This window comes from Rhipicephalus microplus, chromosome 6, assembly GCF_043290135.1.
Source record: "Rhipicephalus microplus isolate Deutch F79 chromosome 6, USDA_Rmic, whole genome shotgun sequence".
Classification (NCBI taxonomy): domain Eukaryota; kingdom Metazoa; phylum Arthropoda; class Arachnida; order Ixodida; family Ixodidae; genus Rhipicephalus; species Rhipicephalus microplus.
In genome coordinates, this window is record NC_134705.1 from 61,491,787 (window position 1) to 61,515,216 (window position 23,430).

Below are 23,430 nucleotides of genomic sequence, written 5' to 3' on the forward strand. Positions count from 1 at the left end.
TTCATATACAACACGTTTTTTGCAACAAATTTTGGTAGACCCAGACACGAACGCAACGCTTCTCTTTCCAGCAGTATTAGGGGTCTCATTGTATAAGCTGCGCTGCCAGAAAATAATACACATCCGAATTCCATGATGGGCTGCACATAAAGTTTATATATCATTATTAGCACATCTCGTCTTAAACTCGCTTTACGGTTTGCGAGTTTCCGTAGCCACCCTATGGCCCATGTTGCCTTGGAGTACACATCATCAATGTGACTTCTCCAATTTAATGTGTCATTATATAGGATGCCCAAATATTTAAGGGAATTCGCCTGTGGAATGAGCTCATTACTGTACGTTAATGAGGTGTTGATAGGCTGAAGAAAAGAGAATGCAAGAAGCACACTTTTCTTTATGTTCAGGGTCATATGAATATTTTTTAAGCCATCTTTCTATGATATTGAGATAATTTTGTAGGCTCAGGTATAGGGATTGAAGGTCGGTATTACTTGCAAAGAAAGCAATATCGTCCGCGTACACATATAACTGAATATGATTAGTTGATGGAATGGAGCTTAAGAAAATGTTAAATAAAACTGGCGACAGGACAGCCCCCTGTGGTAGGCCACGTGTCTGCTTATATCTATTTGACGAGCACCTATCTTTAAAGCAGTAATATTCTCTCCCTCTTAAAAACTCCGACACCCACGCAGTGATGTTGTTGGGAAAGTGGTGATATTCCATATGTTTTGATAAAATTGAATGCTCAACCCTATCGTACGCTTTAGCCAAATCTAGAGTAACTAAAGCACAGTATTGGCGCCGACACCGAGCCATTTGTATTCGGCTCTCTAAATCAAAATGCGCACACCATATTGAGCAACCGGATCTTAAACCAATTTGACTGCGGTTTATTATTGCGTTATTATTAATATATTTCATTACCCGGGCATTCAAAACTCTTTCAATTAGCTTAACCAGATTTGACGTGAGTGATATAGGCCTTACATTGTCCAAGGCGACTCCTTTTTTCTGCTTTTTAAAAAGTGGAATCACTTTAGACAGCTTCCATTCCGCACGTATCCAAGCTTTTGTCAAAGAAAAATTCACCAGATTAAGTACTTCAGTTGGACAAATCTCGAATATTACTTTTATCATTGCATTTGTTACCCCGTCTGGTCCAGGTGCTGAAGGAGATAAGTGCCTTATTATCTCTGCCAGCTCATCTAAAGTAACCTCCTCGAAATCCTCGCCTGCCATTGGGTTCACAATATGCAGTAGTATAGTTGACATGAATCTATCTTGGAGCCCTTTCGCAATATTTTCTACTAAATCAGAGAGCTAACTGGGGGAAAGAACAGAAGAGTCAATATTTTCAGCGGGTGGTAACATCTTTTGAGATCTTAAAAATCTGAAGAGCGCTTTTTTGTTTTTAGCCTTAGAAAGATAATCATGTTGTTTCATATTGTCGCGGTTCAACGTAAGCAGTGCACTGAGACGTTGAGTCCGAGAACCGACGGCGTGTGTTTTTATGCAGGAGCCAAGAGCAGGCGAGCAAAACAAAAGCACGTCGTCTTCTTCAGTCCCCCTTTTCACAAGGCTGTTGGCGCGCACATCGTCTTCGTTCATTGTTTCGGGCGCGGCATTTGCCTCCCCTTAAAAGGGCATCGCCCCGATGCTATAGCTGAGACAGTAATTTGCGCATGAAGTCACTTTGTAGAAGCGACGGTGCCTCGCAGAGTCACTCGCTGACGTATGGCTTAAGGCGCACTATGTGCACAAGCTCAGGTCGGTGCTGGCGACGCCTTGAACAGTTTGGGCTATCCGGGACGACTTCATAGGTAGCGTCACTTAGTCGTCGCAGCACTCGATAAGGTCCGAAGTACTTTCTGAGCAATTTTTCGAATAGTCCCCGTCTTCGTACAGGTGTCCACACCCATACCCTGTCCCCGGTTTCGTACGTTACAGGTGTATGACGTTGGTTATAGCGGCCTGCGTCGTACTCTTGCTGTTGGTATATTCGCAGACGTGCGAGCTGCCTGGCTTCCTCTGCGCGTTGAGTAAACGCGTCAGCACTCGTTTCGTTGTCATCGCATTCGTGTGGCAGCATCGCGTCTAACATCGTTCTTACTTCTCGTCCATGAACAAGGTTGAATGGGGTCATCCGTGTGGTTTCTTGTTTCGCAGTATTGTATGCGAACGTTATGTAAGGGAGAATCTCGTCCCAGTTTTTGTGTTCGAAGTCCACATACATTGAAAGCATGTCTTCCAGAGTTTTGTTAAGTCGCTCGGTCAACCCGTTGGTTTGTGGATGGTAAGCTGTCGACTTGCGATGAATAGTACCACTGAGCACCAACACATGATTTAAAAGCGCGGCCGTGAATGCGGTTCCGCGATCTGTTATAACGATCGATGGCACACCGTGTCTCAGCACAATGTTCTCTATGAAGAACCGGGCTACCTCCTCTGCTGTGCCTCTCTGGATGGCTTTTGTCTCGGCGTAGTGAGTAAGGTAGTCGGTCGCCACTATAACCCAGCGGTTACCAACACTAGAGGTGGGAAGTGGGTCCAAAACATCCATTCCGATCTGGTCAAATGGCGTTGTCGGGATCTGGACAGGGTGTAGCAAACCGGCTCGTTTCGTTGGAGGTGACTTGCGCCGCTGGCAATCGAGGCAGGTCCGAACATGATGCTTCACGGTAGCGGTGAGTCTAGGCCAGTAATATCTCCCTCGAACTCTGCTCAGTGTGCGCGTGTAGCCTAAATGTCCAGATGTTCCCTCGTTGTGGCACGCTTGCAACACCTCAGAACGGAGAGTGGTAGGGACGACAAGCAGGTAGGTAGACCCGTCTGACGAGAAGTTCATTTTGTAAAGGACATTGTTTCGCAGACAGAACGACGATAGTCCTCTAGTAAAGGCTTTGGGTGCATTCTGGCTTCGTCCTTCTAAATAATTAATCAAGCCAAGTAGCTCAGGATCGTCATGCTGGTGATCTGCGATGGTTGACGTGTCGAGGATTCCGCAGACAGGCTGCCGTCCTTCTTTTTCACTAGAACAACAGGTGATGCCCAGGGGCTTTTCGACGGTTGAATGACGTCGTCTTCAAGCATTTTTGTCACCTGCTGTTCTATCGCTTCTCGTTCTTTTGAAGCCACACGGTACGGATTTTGATGGATTGTTCTAGCCGTGTCCTCTGTGATGATTCGGTGCTTGGTCAAGGACGTCCGGCCAACTTTCGAGGTCGACGCAAAACAGTCGTGGAACTCGTCTAGCAGCACAAGCAGGCGTTCCCGCTGAGTTAAAGTAGGGCTGACGTCAAGGTTAGGTGCTAGGTCACGTGGGTCTTGTGCAGGTGTTGCTTCGAGTGCTGAGCAGTCACAAACATCTGCGATCTCGTCGAAATGTGCCAACGTTGGGCCTTTTGGAAGGTGCCGTCGCTCGGAGTTGAAATTGGTCAACAGCACGTTTGTTCGGCCGTCAGTGACATTGACTATTCCTCGTGCTACGGAAATCTCGTGTGTGAAAAGCAGCGAGGTTAGTTGGTTGGTGACTCCTTCACCGTCGAACGGTACGTCACATGCTACTGAAACGAGGATACATGATCGAGGCGGCACGACTATATTGTGGTCTTTGAGACGAAAGGATTTGTGCTCTGGTGATGTAGGATCAGTCAGACGAGCACTCTAGTAAAATCAAACCACGCGGTCCGGGATGTTGATTATTGCGCCATACTCCCGGAGAATGTCCATTCCTAATGTGATGACGTTTATTGAACCGGAGAAGTCGCAACGATGTCGCAACGAAAAATGGCCGTACGACAAGTCTGGCAAAAGGCGGCCCAGGTTCTCGTGCAATCAGAGCACGGGGTTTTTCCTTCTCTTTGGAAGGCGCATACACGTTAGTGCGTATGCTCCACTACAATACCCCCCGGGTTGAAGAGTAGCCATCCTGGCGACTCAGGGAGTAGGCACAATGAGGGGGTCGTAGTAGGGCTTGAGACGGTCGACGTGTACGGTCTCGCGTCCTCGACGGCGCAAATCTGGCGATTGTGTTAGGGGCTCGACGATGTAATTCACTGGTGAGGTTGCGTCAATGACACGGTATGGACCATGGTACCGGGCCAGAAGTTTAGAAGACAGGCCAGGAACGTGCGGGGGCACCCAAAGCCACACGAGGGAGCCAGTACGAAACGTAGGCGCTATGTGATGAGCGTCATCATGCCGGGTTTTTTGTAGACCTTGAGCCTCACTTGTCATAGACCGAGCCAACTGACGGCAGTCTTCAGCGTATCTGGTGACTTCCGAAAGCGGGGAGCACTCCGATACATCAGGGCGGTACGGGAGTATGGTGTCGAGTGGGTGGGATGGTTCGCGGCCGTACAACAGAAAGAACGGGGAAAAACCGGTAGTCGCTTGCGTCGCGGTGTTGTAAGCGAAGGTAACAAAAGGCAAGACAGCGTCCCAGTTAGTGTGGTCGGAGGAGGTGTACATCCTCAGCATGTCGCCAAGTGTGCGGTTGAACCGTTCAGTGAGACCATTCGTCTGTGGATGGTATGCGGTAGATTTCCGGTGGATGATGTTGCATTCAGCGAGAATAGCTTGGATGACCTCCGACAGGAACACTCGACCCCTATCACTGAGTAATTCCCGTGGAGCCCCATGGCGGAGAATGAAGCTGCGGAGAATGAAGAGTGCAACTTCGTGGGCGGTCGCTGCTGGTAGAGCTGCAGTCTCAGCGTAGCGTGTCAGATGATCGACGCCGACAATAATCCACCGGTTTCCAGAGCGACTATAGGGGAGGGGGCCATAGAGATCGATACCCACGCGGTCGAATGGGCGAGCCGGGCATGGGAGCGGCTGTAACATGCCAGTAAGGTGCCGCGGAGGTGTCTTGTTCTGTTGGCAAGTGGTGCAAGACTGAACGTATTTCTGCACAAAGCGATACATTCCTCGCCAGTAATATCGTTGGCGCAGCCTTTCGTAGGTTTTCAGGACACCTGCGTGAGCACTTTGAGGGTCTGCATGGAAATTCATGCAGATGTCAGAGCGCATATGAGTTGGGACAGCAAGGAGCCACTTCCGACCACCAGGCATGTAGTTGCGGCGGTACAGAATGCTGTCTCGCACGGAAAAGTGGGCTGCTTGTCGGCGTAGCGCTCTCGTGGAAGGGACAGCAGACGGATCGGTAAGGTAGTCGAGTAACAATGCAAGGTATGGATCTTTACGCTGCTCCGAAAGCATGTCAGTGGTGTCTATTGGTGACAAGGTGGTAAAAAGTGGTGACAGAGAAGCCACATCTGGGGTCAAAGGCGATCGCGAAAGTGCATCGGCATCTGCATGCTTGCGACCGGAACGATATACTACACGGATGTCGTATTCTTGCAATCGAAGTGCCCAACGTCCCAGGCGTCCGGACGGGTCTTTCAATGTGGACAGCCAACATAGAGCGTGGTGGTCTGTGACCACGTCGAAAGGGCGGCCGTAAAGGTACGGGCGAAACTTCGTCAAGGCCCAGATTATGGCCAAACACTCCTTCTCTGTCACGGAGTAATTCAATTCAGCCTTCTTGAGAGCGCGACTTGCATAGGCGACTACGTATTCGGGTTGGGTGCCTTTCCGTTGTGCCAAAACTGCACCAAGACCGATGCCACTTGCATCGGTGTGAATTTCTGTGGCAGCAGCGGGGTCGTAGTGACGAAGAATGGGTGGTGAGGTCAGCAGGCGGCGCAGCTGGCGAAATGCGTCGTCACATGCAGGTGACCATGCAGATATACCTTTGCTGTTGGAGAGCAGACTTGTTAGAGGTGCGATGATGGACGCGAAGTTGGGCACAAAGCGACGAAAGTACGAGCAGAGACCGACGAAACTTCTTAGAGCTTTCAGTGATGTGGGCAACGGGAAGTCAGCGACAGCCCGAAGCTTATCGGGATCCGGAAGAACACCGTCTCTTGTGATGACATGTCCCAAGATGGTTAGTTTTCGTGCTGCGAAGTGGCACTTTTTGGAGTTAAGTTGTAGGCCCGCAGAAGTTAGACACGTCAGAATCTCGTGGAGGCGAACAAGATGTGTCGGGAAATCAGACGAAAAGACTACGATGTCGTCCAGGTAACACAAGCAAGTTTTCCACTTATGGGCACGCAAGATGGTATCGATCATGCGCTCAAATGTGGCAGGTGCGTTGCAGAGCCCAAATGGCATCACTTTGAACTCATATAGACCATCTGGCGTTACAAAGGCTGTTTTAGGGCGATCACATTCAGCCATTGGCACCTGCCAATACCCAGAACGCAGATCCAAGGATGTAAAGTACTCGGCGCCTTGTAAACAGTCAAGAGCATCGTCTATTCGTGGTAGCGGGTAGACATCTTTTTTCGTAATCTTGTTTAAGCGGCGATAGTCCACGCAAAATCGAACGGTGCCATCTTTTTTCTTGACCAGAACGACAGGTGATGACCAAGCGCTTTGAGAAGGCTGTATCACTCCACGTTTAAGCATGTCGTCTACTTGCTCCGTAATGACGCGGCGCTCTTCGGCGGAAACGCGGTAAGGACGCTGTCGCAGAGGCAAATGTGAGCCGGTGTCAATAGTATGAGTGATAGTCGTGGTGCGTAGCCGACAGCTGAGAGATTAGGCGCTACTGAAGTGCACGGGTAAGGGGCCTGCACTGTAGGGAGGACATCACAAATTTCCGTGCGTATGGCCTGCTGCAGTGTCGTAGGCAGGCTTGCGGTGGGCGCGTCGCTATGCGGCAGCAGGGAGAGCTGTCGGGCGACTTCCTCCCTGATGAAGTCTTTGATGTGGTTGGACAGACTTTCTTTGCAAACGTTGGCATTTGTGAGTGTGACGGCCGAGATCGAATCCGGCGGTAGGACACTCTGTCGGGCGATGGAACGCTGACGGCGCAATTCATCAAAGCTCTGGCAGAGGCTTACGAGGATTGCCACCGTGTTCGGGCTTTTCGCTAGCAACATCTGGAATGCGCCATCCTCGATGCCCTTGAGAATCTGCCGAATTTTTTCTTCTTCGGGCATAGATGGATTCACACGCTTGCAGAGGTCGAGCACGTCCTCTATGTAACTAGTAAACGTCTCGCCAGGCTGCTGGGCTCGGTGGCGCAGGCGCTGGTCAGCGCGGAGCTTGCGGACCTCTGGTCGGCCGAACGCTTCAGTGACGAGTGTCTTAAAGGAAGACCAGTTGGCGATGGCGGTTTCGCGGTTCGTAAACCAAAGTTTAGCTACGTCTGCCAAGTAAAATATAACGTAGGCGAGCTTAGAGTCGTTGTCCCACTTGTTACTGGCGCTTACGCGTTCGTACAAGGAGAGCCAGTCCTCGACGTCTTGCTCGCCACTGCCGCTGAAGATTGGTGGGTCCCGTTGGCGAGTAGCGCCGGGGCAGGTAGACGGGACAGCCGGTGGTGCTGGCTGGGCTGGGATGGGCTGGTTGGCGACTGCGTCAGTCATATTTTGCAGTGGTGTCTCGGGCTACTTGCGAGAGCGGAGCTCCAGGTCTGCTTGGGGATCTCAGCAGCCTCCACCAAATGTGATGACGTTTATTGAACCGGAGAAGTCGCAACGATGTCGCAACGAAAAATGGCCGTACGACAAGTCTGGCAAAAGGCGGCCCAGGTTCTCGTGCAATCAGAGCACGGGGTTTTTCCTTCTCTTTGGAAGGCGCATACACGTTAGTGCGTATGCTCCACTACACTATAATTAAATCTTTGCAGCACTCTGGGAGAACAATGAAAGTCGCGACGAAAGAAGAATCTCCTATGCTGATTCTTGCTGTGCATCTTTCAGTAGGGAGCAGCAATTGACCACCCGCTGTTCTTATATGTGGTCCTGTCCATGGCATTCTTACTTTTCTAAGATGATCAGCCAGCTTGCGACTTATTATGGAAAAATCAGCACCCGTATCGACTAAGGCCGTCACTTGCTCTCCGTCAATAATTACATTGAGGTCGGCGCTCACCATTTCGTCGTTAATATTCGTCGGCGTCGAGTCGTTCTGTAGCGGCAGTACTGGGGACTTTTTATCGTCTTGCGGTCGGGCTGCGACCTTACCCCGAGAGGTCGCCGCCTTTAGTTTCCCCGGTAAGGGCTGGGCGACCTTGTTCCCCGAAGGTCAGCAAAAGTACGTCAATTCGGAGACGATGTCTGGGCAGGAGATGGAGAGCGTGACCTGTGGGCGGAATTGGGCTGGCGTTTAGGAAGCGACTCGTGATAAGGGGACCACGTTGTTGAAGGTCCTCGAAAACCAGGGTCGTCATGGCGAACAGTGTAATCGTCATTGGCACGGCGACCGTCGTACCCTGGCCGAGACGGGCGAAGCGATGTGTCGCGGTACCAACAATAGCGAGCTATACGGCCGGCACCACCACAGTTGAAGCAGAGAGGGCGTCGATCGACGGTGCGCCAAGCGTCCGTTCTGCGAAATTGTGGGCGTGTTATTTCCTCTCGTGGTGGTGAGTAAGGCGCTGCAAGTGGTGGCTGGTGGCATGGAGACATCGGAGACATGGGCCGACGTCTGAAAGCCTCCTGCAATGGTTGCGACGAAGGTGCGGCTGTAGGTGGCTGGTAGTATGATGTAATAGGCGGGACGGGTGGTGGTCGGCGGACAGCATCGGCGTAACTCAGTTGACGCTGATCGCGACCGAGATCAGCCGCTGAAAAAGCGTGCCTAAGTTCGTCACGAACGACTGCGGCAACGGCGGTCACTGGTGTATCCACTGGAGGAGTCCAAAGCTTCTGAATTTCTTCGCGGACAATATCTCTGATAAGGTCACGTAGGGCACCCTGATTGTCCGGAGTCACTGAAGCGGCGTTGATTGGGGTGGTAGTGAACGAGCGATCATATTGCCTCGATCTTTGGTGCAGAGCACGCTCAATGACAGTGGCTTCTCTTATAAAATCGGCCACGGTAGTTGGGGCATTGCGTACAAGTCCAGCGAACAGTTGTTCTTTCACGCCGCGCATAAGGTAGCGCAACTTCTTCTCCTCGGACATGTTGGGCGACAGAGGCGCGTCACGTCTTCAGCAAACATTGCCACAGTTTCGTTAGGTTTTTGAAGGCTTAACTCGAGCAACTGCTGAGCCCGCTCTCGACGGTCGACGCTAGCAAAGGTGTCAATCAGCTGCTGACGAAAGTCATCCCATGTGGATATACGGCCTTCTCGATTCTCAAGCCATGTGGGAGCGCTGTCATCGAGAGTGAAATACGTGCGGGGGAGCTTCTGTTGAGCATTCCACTGGTTGATGTCGGCAACGCGTTCGCAATGCTCAAGCCAATCTTCAACATCTTCGTGTGGGGCACCACTGAAGCGATCAGGCACAAGCGGCTGAAGAAGTGTTACCTGGGCTGGATTGGAAACGGGGCTGCCTTGTATCCCTTGGACCAACTTAGGCTGGCTAGCGGAGGCCATTGGTAGAGGTACGTAATGACTGGTAGAATGTTCGTCGAAAGAGGTCAGCTCAGGAGATAGGCCTAGCAACCGCCGACTGAAGCGGTGCACTGGTGTCGTAACAGGTGGCTGCGTGTCGGGACTTGATGAACGGCTCGCAGATGGGGTGTTGAGCATCGGCAGGCTTGCTACCCAGCACCTCCACCAGTGTCGTGGTTCAACGTAAGCAGTGCACTGAGACGTTGAGTCCGAGAACCGACGGCGTGTGTTTTTATGCAGGAGCCAAGAGCAGGCGAGCAAAACAAAAGCACGTCGTCTTTTTCAGTCCCCCTTTTCACGAGGCTGTTGATAACTTTCACGAGGCTGTTTTCAAGCGGCAATATGATAACCCTCTTTTGCTGTGCTTACTGAAACGGTGATTGATTTATATGTGGGGTTTAACGTCCCAAAACCACTATATGATTATGAGAGACGCCGGAGTGGAGGGCTCCGGAAATTTAGACCACCTGGGGTTCTTTAACGTTACTGAAACGGTGCTCCACCGTCGAGTACCGTCTTCGTCTTCTTCTTGCATGCGCACGATCTCGAGGCTCAGTTGCGCGCTTGGTGACTAGAAAGGCTAATTTTTATTCTCACGAGCGAGCCAATTAGTGAATTTTTTCCAATTTTCTAAATTGCGTTTAAATTCATGATTGTTATTTCTTCAAAATGCAGCTCAGAGTTATTACCTATGTTTGTGCTCATCTATTCGTAGTATTTGCAATTTCATTACAACATTACTTCTTTCACCCTTAAGTGACAACATTTAATCAAATATGAAAACTACCTTGTTCTTGGCCGATCCCCCCACGTGGGTGTGTGCCACTGTTCGAGGTAATACTCTATTGCACTTTGAAGGGACCCCGCAACTCTTTTTGAGCAGGTGAAGAAAACACCGCCGATTGTTATCGAGGCTGCTGAAAACACGTGGGCCGAGAGCCACAGCGCACCACGTAGTGTATACTTTACAACTAATTCTCAAAATCAGTTAGAAATCGCTTCCTCTTCTCGCTACATAAACCAAAGTATACGCCCGATTTATGTGTCATACACTCATCGGGCACATTTGCTCCATTCAATGGAGCCAATAATGCTTGAGGCCCATGTGCTTAGATTTACGTGCATTTAGGTGAGATCTGTCTTATCTGTCTTGTTTCTGAAACGTTCCCTGCGCACTAAGAAAATATGTTTCTTTCAAAAAACAATAATTCACTCCATTTAAACATAATAACTTTCTGTTTATGAAAGTGCATAAAGTAAGAAGCAGTTAGAAGAACATGACCTGCAACTTTTCGTCAATTAGATTTTTGAATAATCTGGCACAGATTGAAATACAGTGAACAACTTCGAATACATTGGAAGACAATGAACAATCAATGACGCCGCGTCATCGTTTCTGCAGCTTCACACTCTACAATATACCTGCCAAGGTTTGCATCATCAGTTAATTTCTTGTGGATTTGCGGAATGACTAATTAATTTAACCGTTTTGCTCTTCCAAAAGCTAGTCGTCTTTGGTATAACCTTTTTAAAACCATCGCTTCCGAGATTGATTCAATGATTCATTGAAATAACCTAATTGAGAGTAACCAAGCACGCTTCAAGCAACGAACTGTACATTCTATAAAGTAAGGAATAATGTCATAACTATTACATTGTTATTTTCATACCAGTCATTGTTATTTGTGTGCAGTATTGTGCTGAATTTTCTTTGTAGTACCCACCTTATGTCACATTCGTTTTTAAAATATATTTTACACACTGTGGGCATTTATCTGATACTTCATCGCATATGCATAATCATCATCATAATGCGTCCTTCATTTTCATCGTTTGTGGAGACACATTCTGTGCCACGGATGTGACTGGTTTGCCACGTCTTCAAGGCCTCATAAACGCCTGTATAACTACGCACGCCTTTATAGGGCATGCTTAGTACTACGTCAGAAAATTTAAAAGCGTGAAAAGTACTACGTCACTATGTACACAATTTTATTTTGTATATTAGCTGTCCTATTGAAAGTGTATTTTTCCACGCCTTTCCTGTGTTGTATCGCATAACGCAAATTTCGCTACGTTTCAGCATACGTTACAGTTACATTTATTATGTTGTTGAATTGTTTTTATGCCGTTTCTTTATGTAACTATACATATATGCTCCTATTGTTCCATGAATACGTCGCAAACATTGCCTTGTGTTTCCCCTCCTTTACGATTACGTAGTGTGTCTTAGGGATGTGGCAGCTTGGGCTAGTTGGTATGGCATGACGATAGTTATAGCGTGAGAACAAAACGATGACGCAGAGATCTTCGTGTCCTTCTTGTCTCTGTGACGTCGTTTTGTTCTCGGGCTATAACTAGCGTCTTAGGGCTTCTAAGTTAATTATAAATAAACAAGTTGATAAATAAGTAAATAAATAAACAAATAAATGAATGAATAAAGCTCTTGCTTCACCTAAGGAAATGTGCCTAAAATACTTATTTTATATGTCTAAGCTTTGATGCAGAATTTTACACGCAATTTTTGACCCATTTTAGAATACGTATGCATTTTATTATGAATATTGCCGTGTTGAGACTTACATGTTTCAGTATTCATAACTCAGTATGGCAACAATTTAACCTCCGGTTTTGTTGTAGAATGATATTGTTAGGCAGCACTTGCAAATCTCACAGCATTGTAATTTTGGTGCGTTATTGTTTCGTTTTACCCTTCATACATTTGTCAATAACCAAGTATACGTTACTTACGTGACTTAAGGGTCATTATGCCACAGTGGTTCCCTTGTTTTGTCTTAGATTGTAACCTTTTTTATGTAAATTCACAACATCGTTTTTGATAGTTTAAATCAGAAAACGAATGGATATTTCCAGTGCACGACGTCATGATTTACTGGTCTCTGGGAATTCGTTTTTTTATTATACGATAATTATGAGACAATTATAAGCCGGCGCAAATGACAGCGTCATGTCATAAACGCCGGGCTTTAACGGATCGTTACGACAACTGGTTCTATATCAGCATTTCCTTGACGGGTGTATCTACTACTGTGTCACTGATAAAAATCCCCCATCATTTTTGAAGTAACTGGGGTACCGCCACGGTACTGCATGTAACAGATCTGCTCGTCTGCTCTACTGAATGCTTAAAAACGTCGATGTTTGCGAGCGCCATCTGTGGAGGCAAAGTGCGTAAACTTCTGTAGAGAATACTAGAAATCTGTCAGCTTAGCTGGTTAGATGTGATTCAGCAGTTTCTCACTAAAACATACCTCAGCCTTGCAATCTAACTGTGAATGTTAAAGCATGTTAATTGTATGGTTATCTTTTGTGATAAACTTTGAAATTTAGACGTCGTTGTTTTATATTACACTGATTTTCGAACCCTGCATATTTAACCCTTTTTTCGATGTTAGCTAAGAACCGATCTGCACAGTTACCAATTGCGTTTAAAAACAAGTTGCTAAGCTTTAAAAAGAGATTTTTCTGAGAAGTTGCCTTTTTTTTGACATTTTTCGTGGGAGCTGTTTGTTCAAGACTATTAGGAAAAGGCCTTATGTAATTAATATTATTAAGATAATTACTAATTATCTTAATTCCTTCAAGATCTATTTATAAGTATTTTTCAACCTCAGCCTCTCTGCCCTAGCATGAATCCGAAGCAGCATCTGATGGCTGGCAATTAAACAATGTGCACCAACTCACCTGAAATGCCAGATAAGCGTTTTCTTAATATCTTATTTTGACTACAGTTGCGGAATATACTCTTGAATTCTGTGAAGTATTCCACTAGAAGACTATCTCATGGTAGCAAAAGTGGTATGCTTGGGCTAATCAGTTTGTTTATTTAAGTCATAGATTGCTGCAAACTAAGTCTCACTGGTGGAAGCAGGGATACGCTCTATGGATGTTTCAAACTAAGAATGCATTGAACTTGGTTGACGGAGAGCTGAAGTTTAATGCTAAACCATTACAAGAAGGCGGCGCTTCAGCCAAAGTGGGGCAATGAACAGGCAAGAAATATTTGTAATAAATAGTGTGCTTGTGCTCCCATCCAAGCAAACGGCGGACCAGATCAAGGTGGGCTTATTTTGACGTTATGATGAATTTTCAACATACTGAATGTGTTTTATTACTTGATCGTTCACTCAAAATCTCGAACGTTATTTTTTTCACAAAAACTGACTTGTATACGCTGTACACTTAAGTGAAGAGTGATAACTTCTCTCGCAACGAGAAGAGAGAGAAACGAGAAAAAAAAGAAGGCAGCGAGGTTAACCAGGTGCTAGTATCCAGTATGCTACCCTACACTGGGGTTGGGGAATATGGGGTTGAATGAAAAAGGGAGAGTTAAAAAATAAATAAGAGAAAAACACTGACACACACGCACACACAAAATCAGTCCACTCAGAGGCGTTCCGACAGGCCAGTAGTTCGCAAGAAGCCCAGTAGCGCTTGCACGGCTTTCTTCTGTGACGATGAGTCATGACGATGGGCAGTATACTTTCTTCGGACAGTGGCTGGTCATCTAACCTGTTTAAATTACTAGAAAGGTATTGTCTTTCCAGGTTGTATTTCGGGCAGTCACACAGGATATGTCGAATTGTTTCTTCATCTCCGCAGTGTGCACAGTCGGCGTTGTCGGCCAGACCTATGCGGAACGTGTACGCACGGGTAAACGTGACTCGCAACCATAGTCTGCACAGAGCAGTAGCGTCGCCTCGTCGAATTTTTGTTGGAAGCTGTACGCTTAACGTTGGATCAAGGCATCGTAATCTTGCATGCGTAAAGAGAGGCTCATTCCAAAGAGCCATGGAGCGTTGGCGAGCAAGCATGCGGAGCTTCCTAGCAGCGTCCGTCCTTGAAAGAGGTATTGGCTGGTTGTCGTCTTCTGTATAGGCTGAACGACTGAAATATAACGTGGTGCCCTTTCTATGTTATATGGTGTAGCATTTCTACTGTTTCAAATACCAACTGCTCGTGTGGACCACGGCGTAGATTGGACAGAAGTGACTGCAGTGCCGCCTTGCAGTCGCAGAAAATCGTCCACCGTTGCGTGCTTTGGTCGTTAATGAAACGCAGCGCAGCGCCAAGCGCTGAAAGCTCTGCTGCCGTTGTTGTGGTTGCATGAGCTGTCCTGAATTTGCTGGTTGTGGCGTGTTGGAATAACGGCCGCCGCAGTTGAGCTGTTTGCAGGATGGAGCCGTCGGTGCAGACGTGGGTGCAGTCTTGGTACTTCTCGTACAGCAGAAATAAGGCGAGCTGCTTGAGGACTGGTATTGAGAAATCTCGTTTTTTCTGGATGCCTGGTATTGTCAGGTTGATGACTGGCTGTTCGAGGCACCATGGAGGAATTGAAGGTCCCGCCGCGGGCGTAAAACCAGTTGGTAGGGAGTCACCATGTGTAGTTATTATTCGACGAAAAGAAGTATGAGGCCTATCCGTTGGTAGAAAGGCTAGGTGGTGATGGGGAGTCCGGCCCACATGCCTTATGTGTGTCCTCAAAGCTTCGATTTCAATATGGGTCTGCACGAGGTGGTCTTTGGCTATAGCTATAGTCGCCATTGTTGAGGCACCCTGAAGCAGACCTAGACATATTAAAAGCCCCTGTGCCTGAACGCTTTGTATCATGCGTCGACTTGTTTTGCTGGCGTTTGATAACGCAGGCAAACTGTATCGTAAAAATCCAAGGAAAAGCACCCTCTACAGTCGTAACATAGCATTAGGCTGCATTCCCCAAGTATTCCCAGCGAGAAACTTGAAAAGATGACATATGCCTGTCAATCGCTTTTTCAAATACGACACAAGAGTGCTCCTTGATATGTCTCTGTCGACTATGACACCCAGAAATTTGTGAGATCGACGATAAGGTATATTTTGACTATTAATTCACACTCTGTAATTCGACATGGGTTTGCGCGTAAATGCCAGAAGAGTGAATTTCCGGAGGAAATTTCCAGGCCTCGATTGCGTAGATACAAAGCAGTTGCAGTGGCAGCTCTCTGTATTCTCGCTCGTAACTGCAGGCGAGTTACAACAAATGTCCAGATGCAGATGTCATCAGCGTATGTTGATAGATAAATATTGTTTGGTAGGTGCGTATGAATAGCGATTATTGTTATATTGAATAGCACGGGGCTCAGTACACCACCCTGAGGGACGCCACGACAACTGAAATGTGCAGACGTGTTCCCGGTCTCTGTACTCACAAAATAGGATGGCATTTGGATATCCACTTCATCATTCGGCCACCCACTCCAATCTCATCTAGTGCGGCAAGGAGGGTTTCATGTGTAACGTTATCATAGGCTCCTTTGACGTCAAGGAACAGGGAGGCGCAAAGACGCTTATGGCCTTTCTCGTGTTCAACGCACGTGATTAGGTCGATGACGCTATGGATCGATGATCGACCACGTCGAAAGCCAGCCATGGCATTTGGGTAGATCTCATGATACTCCAAATACCACTCAAGTAGGCCGAGAATAATTCTCTCCATCACTTTACCCACGCAACTAGCCAATGCGATCGGGCGATAGCAGGAGAGTTCCAATAGTGATTTGCCAGGTTTTAGCAATAGTTTTAGACGACTAGCTTTCCAACTTAAGGGGACAGTGCCTTCTAGCCAACAATTATTATATAGCTGAAGTAGAGCTATGCTCGCGCGCTCACCCAGATGACACAGGGCTCTGTAGGAGATTCCGTCAAGTCCTGGTGCGGAGGTACGTTTGCATGAAGCGAGTGCTGCCTTGAGCTCCTGAATGGTGAACGGGAAGTCCATACAGGAATCACGTTGTGGCGGACAACTGCTCGAAAGTGGTAAGCTGCTGATGGCTGTAGTTTGTCCTGATAATCCGGCACAGAACTCTTCAGCAACGTCCACATCTGGTCGATTTTGGTGAAGTGCTAAGGCCTTGAATGGTGACTTCTGGATGGGCGATGACCGCAAACCTCTAACCGTCCTCCATATCTGCGATAAAGGCTTACTAGGGTCGAGTGACTCGCAGAAAGTAATCCAGCGTTGGAATTCTAGCTTGTCCAACCGACGTTTGATCTTCTTCTGCATACGTCTAGCAGTCCGTAAATCTTCTATGTCCTTCGTCGTCGCAAGGGTCGAAGCCGCTCCAGCTCGATGTCGATGTCCATGATTCTTACAGGGAATGGGATCGTACACGCAGTCTCTTTTACAGTGATCTTGATGGCCTCTTGTAAATGGGATATGTTTTCTCTGCATTGGTCTTCCATACAAGACTGAATTTTTTTCCAGTCCACTCTTTTAACCATGTCGCGCACTTTAGGGGGCGACAATCCTCTGATCTTGACGTATGTTGAAATGTGATCACTCCCATGCATTTCTATATCCGTGAACCATTCAGTATGTTTCACTAGGCTTCGCGAAGCAAAAGCCAATTCGAGACAGCTACTGTATGTGGGGCCACGTAAAAATGTAGGACTGCCATCGTTCAGTAACCAAAGTTTGTTGTCGGAGGCAAAAGACACCAAGTCTCTGCCCTTCATATTGGTATTCTGACTTCCCCATAATGCATGATGAGAGTTAAAATCCCCAATGATAACACACGGGTCAAGAGTTAACGCTATGATGTCTCGTAGTGTTTTTTGATCGAAACGGCTTGATGGTGATAGGTATGCGCCAACCACAGTGATGTTGAGCCTCCTCTTTTTCAATCTTAAGCATAGGTATTGGTTTCCGTCATGAGGTGGTACAGGTTGAAGGATGTAAGTGAGGTCTCGGCGAATGTACACCAGAACCTTGCTGCTTTCAGTAACAGTAGGCGACATAAAAGGTTCGTATCCCGACAGTCGTATTGCACTCGATAAGTTAGGCTCACAGAGGACAGTTACGGGAAACATATTGACGTACACAAATCGACGAAAGTCACCAATGCGCGATCTCAGTCCCCTGGCATTCCACTGCAGTATTGCTGCTTTACGAACCTCATCCCTGAAAGACAGTGGTGGGTTAGCCATGGTCTACTCTAGGGCTGCTAGCACTGGACTAAGCGCGTCCAGTACTTGAAGGGCACTTTTGGCTGACGGTGTATTCATGTCGCTTAACAACACGCGAATGGTGTCCACTAATGATCTTAGCATCACCATCACGCGATGATCTGGCTTCCCGGCCGTTGCAGCATCTTGTGCTTGTTCTTGAGGCGGCTTCTGTTGAGGCTCAACAGGTCGTGTAGGCCGCTTCTGTTTACGCACAACAGATCGTCTAGGCTGAAGGGGTGGCCATTCCTTTGGAAAGAGAGATCTTTCAGCATCTTCTCTTTTAGCGCAGATGTTTGCTGTGCTAGGAGCCGCACCTGTCAATTTCCCTTGAGTTTCTGACTTTCTCGTCAGATTTTGCACTATCCTTCGTGAGGACCTTCGGCGATGACGGCGCCTTCGCCTTACTTTCTGCGCAGCTTCTCTGTGAGTCGAGTTGTCTCACACCATTTGCCTCAGAATATAAATCTTTTTCTTAATCTAAGGACAGTCCTTGGAGGAAGCGCTGTGAACTCGTTGGCAGATGGGGCATTTCAACGTAGTTGCATTGCAGTCGTTTCTCAGTGGTGTTCAGCGCAACGGGGGCACACTGCGGAATTTCTGCAAACGCCCTTCACGTGGCCAATCTTCTGGCACTTAAAACACTGCATAGGCTTCGGAATAAATGGGCGAACCTGGTGACGGAAATGGCCAACCTTCACCTAAGAGGGAAGACAGTCACCCTTGAATATTATTCGCACAAAACAAGAGTTGCCTAGGTGGCCAGCATGCACAATGACGTTGTTTTCACTCACTGGTTTTATCAGTACAGGAAAATCTTCATTGGCGATTTCAGTGTCTATGTCATAGATAACTCCTGTTACGGTGTCACCATTCGCTGGTATGATGGATCGGACTTTGAAGTTTCCCAGCTCCGACACATGCTGTAGCGTGTTCAGTGCACTCGGGTTCCTATCGTCGATTGCCAAAAGATTCTTCCTCGTGTTTATCCTGATGTCCTTAATCTCGTTAGGCACAATGTTTTCAAGGTACAAGGACAGTGCTTGCCTGTTGAGGATGCGTAGATTGGCAGTAGTAGTCTGCGGCACAAACAGAATGGAGTGAGGCCATCGCTGAGGCGCTGTCCTCACAGTGGCTGTACGTGATGCCGATGATGCGTTCATGATTCTACGTTTGGCCTTGCAGTAGAGCACAGGTTCGAAGCCATCTTCCGAGGACTCGTAGTCTGATGCAGAGTACAGCTCGGTGTACTCGCTCTCACTAGATGGATTACCACGCTTTCTTGAAGCAATGCCAGTGGATGAACTGGGACTGGGCGGGGATTGTACATCCATCACCGCGATGTAGCGGGCTGGAGACCCCGCTGTTGCGCTGTAGAACGCAGAAAATACATCACAGACCGCGAGATTATTTCCACAAGAGAATCACTTCGTCTTCCCCTCGCAATGAGAAGTTATCACTTATGAGGCAGGCGAGAAAAATGTATGAATTCTACTGTCATAGAAGAGTGGAAATTTGAACGAAGAGACACTTATTTTATAGAGCTATACGCAAAGTGTTTTGAAAGCTCTTTGAAGTATTTTCAATCAAGATTTAGTACAGTGAAACTTCGGGCTAGTTATTTTTGCATATCGAAAAAGAATCCGCACCAATTTCTCCACGCACGTAGAGTAGTGAAGAAAACGTCACAGAGATGCGCTGCCCGTGCCAGCGTTTGTCTTCATCTTTTCCTTCACTATTTTTCTCATGGAAAAAAATGCACTGTTCCCACTTGAGTAAAATTTTTAGGTTCCTACTCTGTGCTTATAGAAAATAAAACAAGTGAAACGTTGAATCGATGGCCCACGCACGCCTGCTTCGAAAAAACGCACACCTCTGAACATATGGGCTTGGCGATGGCGTTGTCCATAACAGCTACACCTGCAGCATGCGAGTGGGTCTCTAGTTGACTGTGTGGCTTTTCAGTCTGCCGGTCGCTTAATTGTTCAGCATATTTCTGTTTAAGGGCCTAGCCAGGTGATGTCGAGTTAACTCGCACCTATTTTGAACCAGATAAAGTTGTTCCAATTGTTCAGTCATTCTCTCAACAAAATCATCGCTTCGTAAGAGTCAGAATAATAAGCAGGCAAGACGTTGATAGGGCCGTCGCCCACTCATCATACAAAAGAGTCAGATTAGTTGATTCGACCAACTGGCAGCCAAACGAGTGCCAATTTTGATATGTATTTGCTCTGTTAAAAAAGATATGATGCGATTTTCAAGTGCGAACTTCTAGCATACTTTTTTCAATTATTTTGCGTATAACAATTGTGTTGCATATCTTTCAGGAGCGAACACAAGTACGTATGACCAGAATGCTACAACGCTCCATTCATTTGAGTGCTGTCGTTTTTTTAATCCTAAATATAAAGATAAGAACGCACCAATAACTTTATTAATGCGTGATACCTGGTTCCCCAACATTCTAGCAACATTTATTGTTAGACGATTCCAAACTCTTTAAATCTTCATCGCCGTCTGAACTTCTGTTGCTTGTTTTATGTCACGTCTTTCTATACTACCAGTTTACCCGTGTTACGCACAAATCTTTAGGAGCTTGCTCGTCAAGCTTCTTATGTTCGGGGTATGTGTCTTGGCATGTACGCTAGAGGCGCGGCTGTGCAATGTTCTCACTACACGTCCACCTTAAATTTCATGAAGTAGGAAGAGAGAGAGAAAAAAATTATTCATTCAGGCCAAAAGGATCGTCCTCGTAAGGTGGAGCCCTTCAGTCAGGGCCCCATGGGCTCACGCCACATTACGTGCCCGATTGATCAGCCGGCACTCTTTCTGCGGCTCTGAGATGGTCAGCGCAGTCTCTCACAAGGAATGCGAGTAGCCCGGTCGTTGTGGACATTCTCAGGTGCAATGATACACTGACGGTGACGCTCCACGATAAGGACAGTATGAGGGATATTGTTTGGGGTGGAACATATGAAGGATGTAAAGGCAGGAAAATGAGTTAGTCTTAAGCTGCCACCAGGAAACCACGTCCTCTCGATTGAGTGATTTGTGTTGCAGTGAGAAGTACATATGACTTTGGCGGTGATATTGTAGCGTGTAAGTGCAGTCTAATGCTTCGCTTGATGCATCTTCTGGGTTAGACAGCTTTCCCGATGGCGCCTGGTTTGTAAGCTTTCATGCTACCACATTAGCGCGTTCAGTACCATGGTGAGAGATGTGCCCCGGTGCGCAGACGATAGACACCCTGGGTAACAAAGCAGGATGTGCATATCTCAGAATACGCTGTTTGCAGGGTGCGTGTAGGTAGTGAAGCACCCGATATATGTCATTCATGGAGGAAGAAAAGAACTGAGGACAGGCCCTGACATCAATCATTGTGAAGCCGGATGGTTGGCCTTATTGACTGGAGAAATTGTCTTCTCTTAAATACATCCGAATGTGAAGTAGAAGGCGTGATACCCTCTGGCTCGAAAAGCACGTGGGCTGCCGGCGCGCGTGTCGTCGGGATCCGAAACCAACGGAATGTGGCTCAACATGCTGGGCCAGCGCGATACCATTGGCGAAATCATTCGTACGAGTATTAAGCAGTGAGGAACAGCTCACCGACAAAGAGAGAGAGAGGTAAAGATGCAAGGAAAGGCAGGGAGGTTAACCAGATGCACATTCGGTTTGCTACCCTGCACTGGGGAAGGGATAAAGGGGAGAAAAGAGGAAGCAACCACAGGAGTACGCGTGCTAGATGAATTGACTACAGTGAGTGTGGTGCCAATGTGTTCACGACATTTATATTCGCGCCCTCAACAGACAACGCAATCGGCCGTCCACTGCCCTATTTCAACTTTATAAATTCGTCTCGTACAGACTAGAAACTCGGCTAGAAGCTTCAGTCATCAGCTTTGAGCACCGTCGCAATCAGCCGCTAACGTGACCGACGCGGCTCCTGGTCACCGCGGTCGTGTTCCACGTAAAAGGTCACCAGCGTCAGCTTTGTGCAATTGGGGTGATCTTGTGCACAGTGAAAGTGACACTCGACCGCGGTTGCTCTTGAATCTACTGCTACACACGGTGGCAAGAAGCAACACCCATCGCCGACATATCAGCGCCCACGGTTGCAGCGGCTTTCGTGTCGACATCGATTGCAAAGTTAGGCTGCTCATCTACTATATATAGTCATTGATCGCGGCCGGCAGTTTCATCCGGCGCTCTTCAACGAACTCCTCAAGCTTCTCGGAACTACACGCCTGCGTACGACCACTTACCACTGACAAACAAATGGGCTGGTCGAGCGTTTTCACAGGCATCTCGAGGCCTCCCTCATGGCACATGAATCACCAGAGGAGTGGGTCGTCCAACTACCACTGGTCTTGCTTGGCATTAGAGCAGCCATGAAAAGTGACCTGAGCTGCTGATGCGCCGAGTTTGGTCTACAGCAGTTCATTACGCCTGCCTTGCGACTTCTTCCATCCCCCAGTCAAAGCACCTGTGCCACGGCCTGGAGACTACGTTTCCAAACTACAAAACATCTTCCAGCAGATATACTCCGCGCCTACATGCACGGACGAAGCGACAGCTCCTTATGTGTCTCCACAGCTCACCTAAGTTATACACGTCGTGTGCAACTATGGCGTGCAGAAACCTTTAAAGTCACACTACTCCGGGCCCTTTCTAGTTCTAGAACGGCGTCCGTCGACATTCGTCGTCAACAAGAACGGCCGGTCTGACACTATCGCTCTCGAACATCTCCAGCCTGCCTACTTCAAAACAACGTTGCCCTCGGCCACACCATCACGTGACGCAACCGACGCAACGGTCCTGCATTCCGGATCACTGCCTCCTTACGCCCCAGTCAGAAGGTATCATGCTTCCTGAAGATTTCATCGTTTGCCGGACTTTTCCTCCTCTTTAGGGGGGGGGGGGGAGCCCTCTGTAGTGGCTGCTGCATCGGCGTCGCAGAGAGAAGACGAGAAAACGTTCGCTCTTGCACGAAGCAGGAGACGCTTCCACGGGCCTTCTCGCGTTGGGCATTCGAGACAGTCATTAAAATACTTCTAATCACAGCTGTCGTGTCGGGTTCTTCGTTTCACTCTGGGAAGACCAAGATTTCGCCGTTTCTTCAAGTTCGCACATTCCCGACACTCTAATGCCTAAAGAGCGAGCATAGCGAGCGAATCAGAAAAGGTGTTTTACACGTACGTTCAAGTTGTTACGGTACAAATATCAAACACGAAGCTACATATGTGCACAGGATGTCCTCAACAGAAGTGTTTCGTCTGTTACCACAAGCAGGAACATTTTGCAACCTTCACTAACCTGCAAGGTGCTCGTCATGGTTACGTTTTGCCATTTTGACCGAAACGCGATTTCGCTGAGCAGTTCAAATACTTAATCTGCCGCACGCAACATGGATATACGCGCTCGTTCTACCCACCCTTGAGGCCCCGTGGCTGACAACAGGTTTTGTAAACGTAGCTATGAGTGCAATAGCCGCCGGGAGAACGCTGAATAGCTAACAAAGTACGGCAAAGCCCGAATATTCTCCGCCACGGGCCACTACGAGATGTATGCAGGCGCATATGCCACGACCGTACCGCCACCGCTCACTGTTAGACCAGCTACACTGCACAACACGTAATCATAGCAACGCCACCATTGTTCCCAGTAGATATGAATGCCATGACGTCATTTCCTTCAAATTTCTCCCGCAGTGCGCCGGCTGGGCATGCCGTCTTCTCATTCCTTTTTCCGCGATGTTCATAGAATTTCCTCATTCTGTTCACAAGGGATGTACACACTACCCGTCTGTAAGACATGTGGCCTTTGTGCTGCGGAGAAGACTCATCAACAGACTGGCCTTGAAGTAACAGAGGCTACACAAAATCAGTGGTAAGACAGCCTAGATTCTTGACCTGTATTGACATTGCCTTCTACAACTTCCAAATGCCACCTCTATTTCAAAATCTCCTCACCATATATAGTTCAATCACCGCAAAACTGTAATCTTC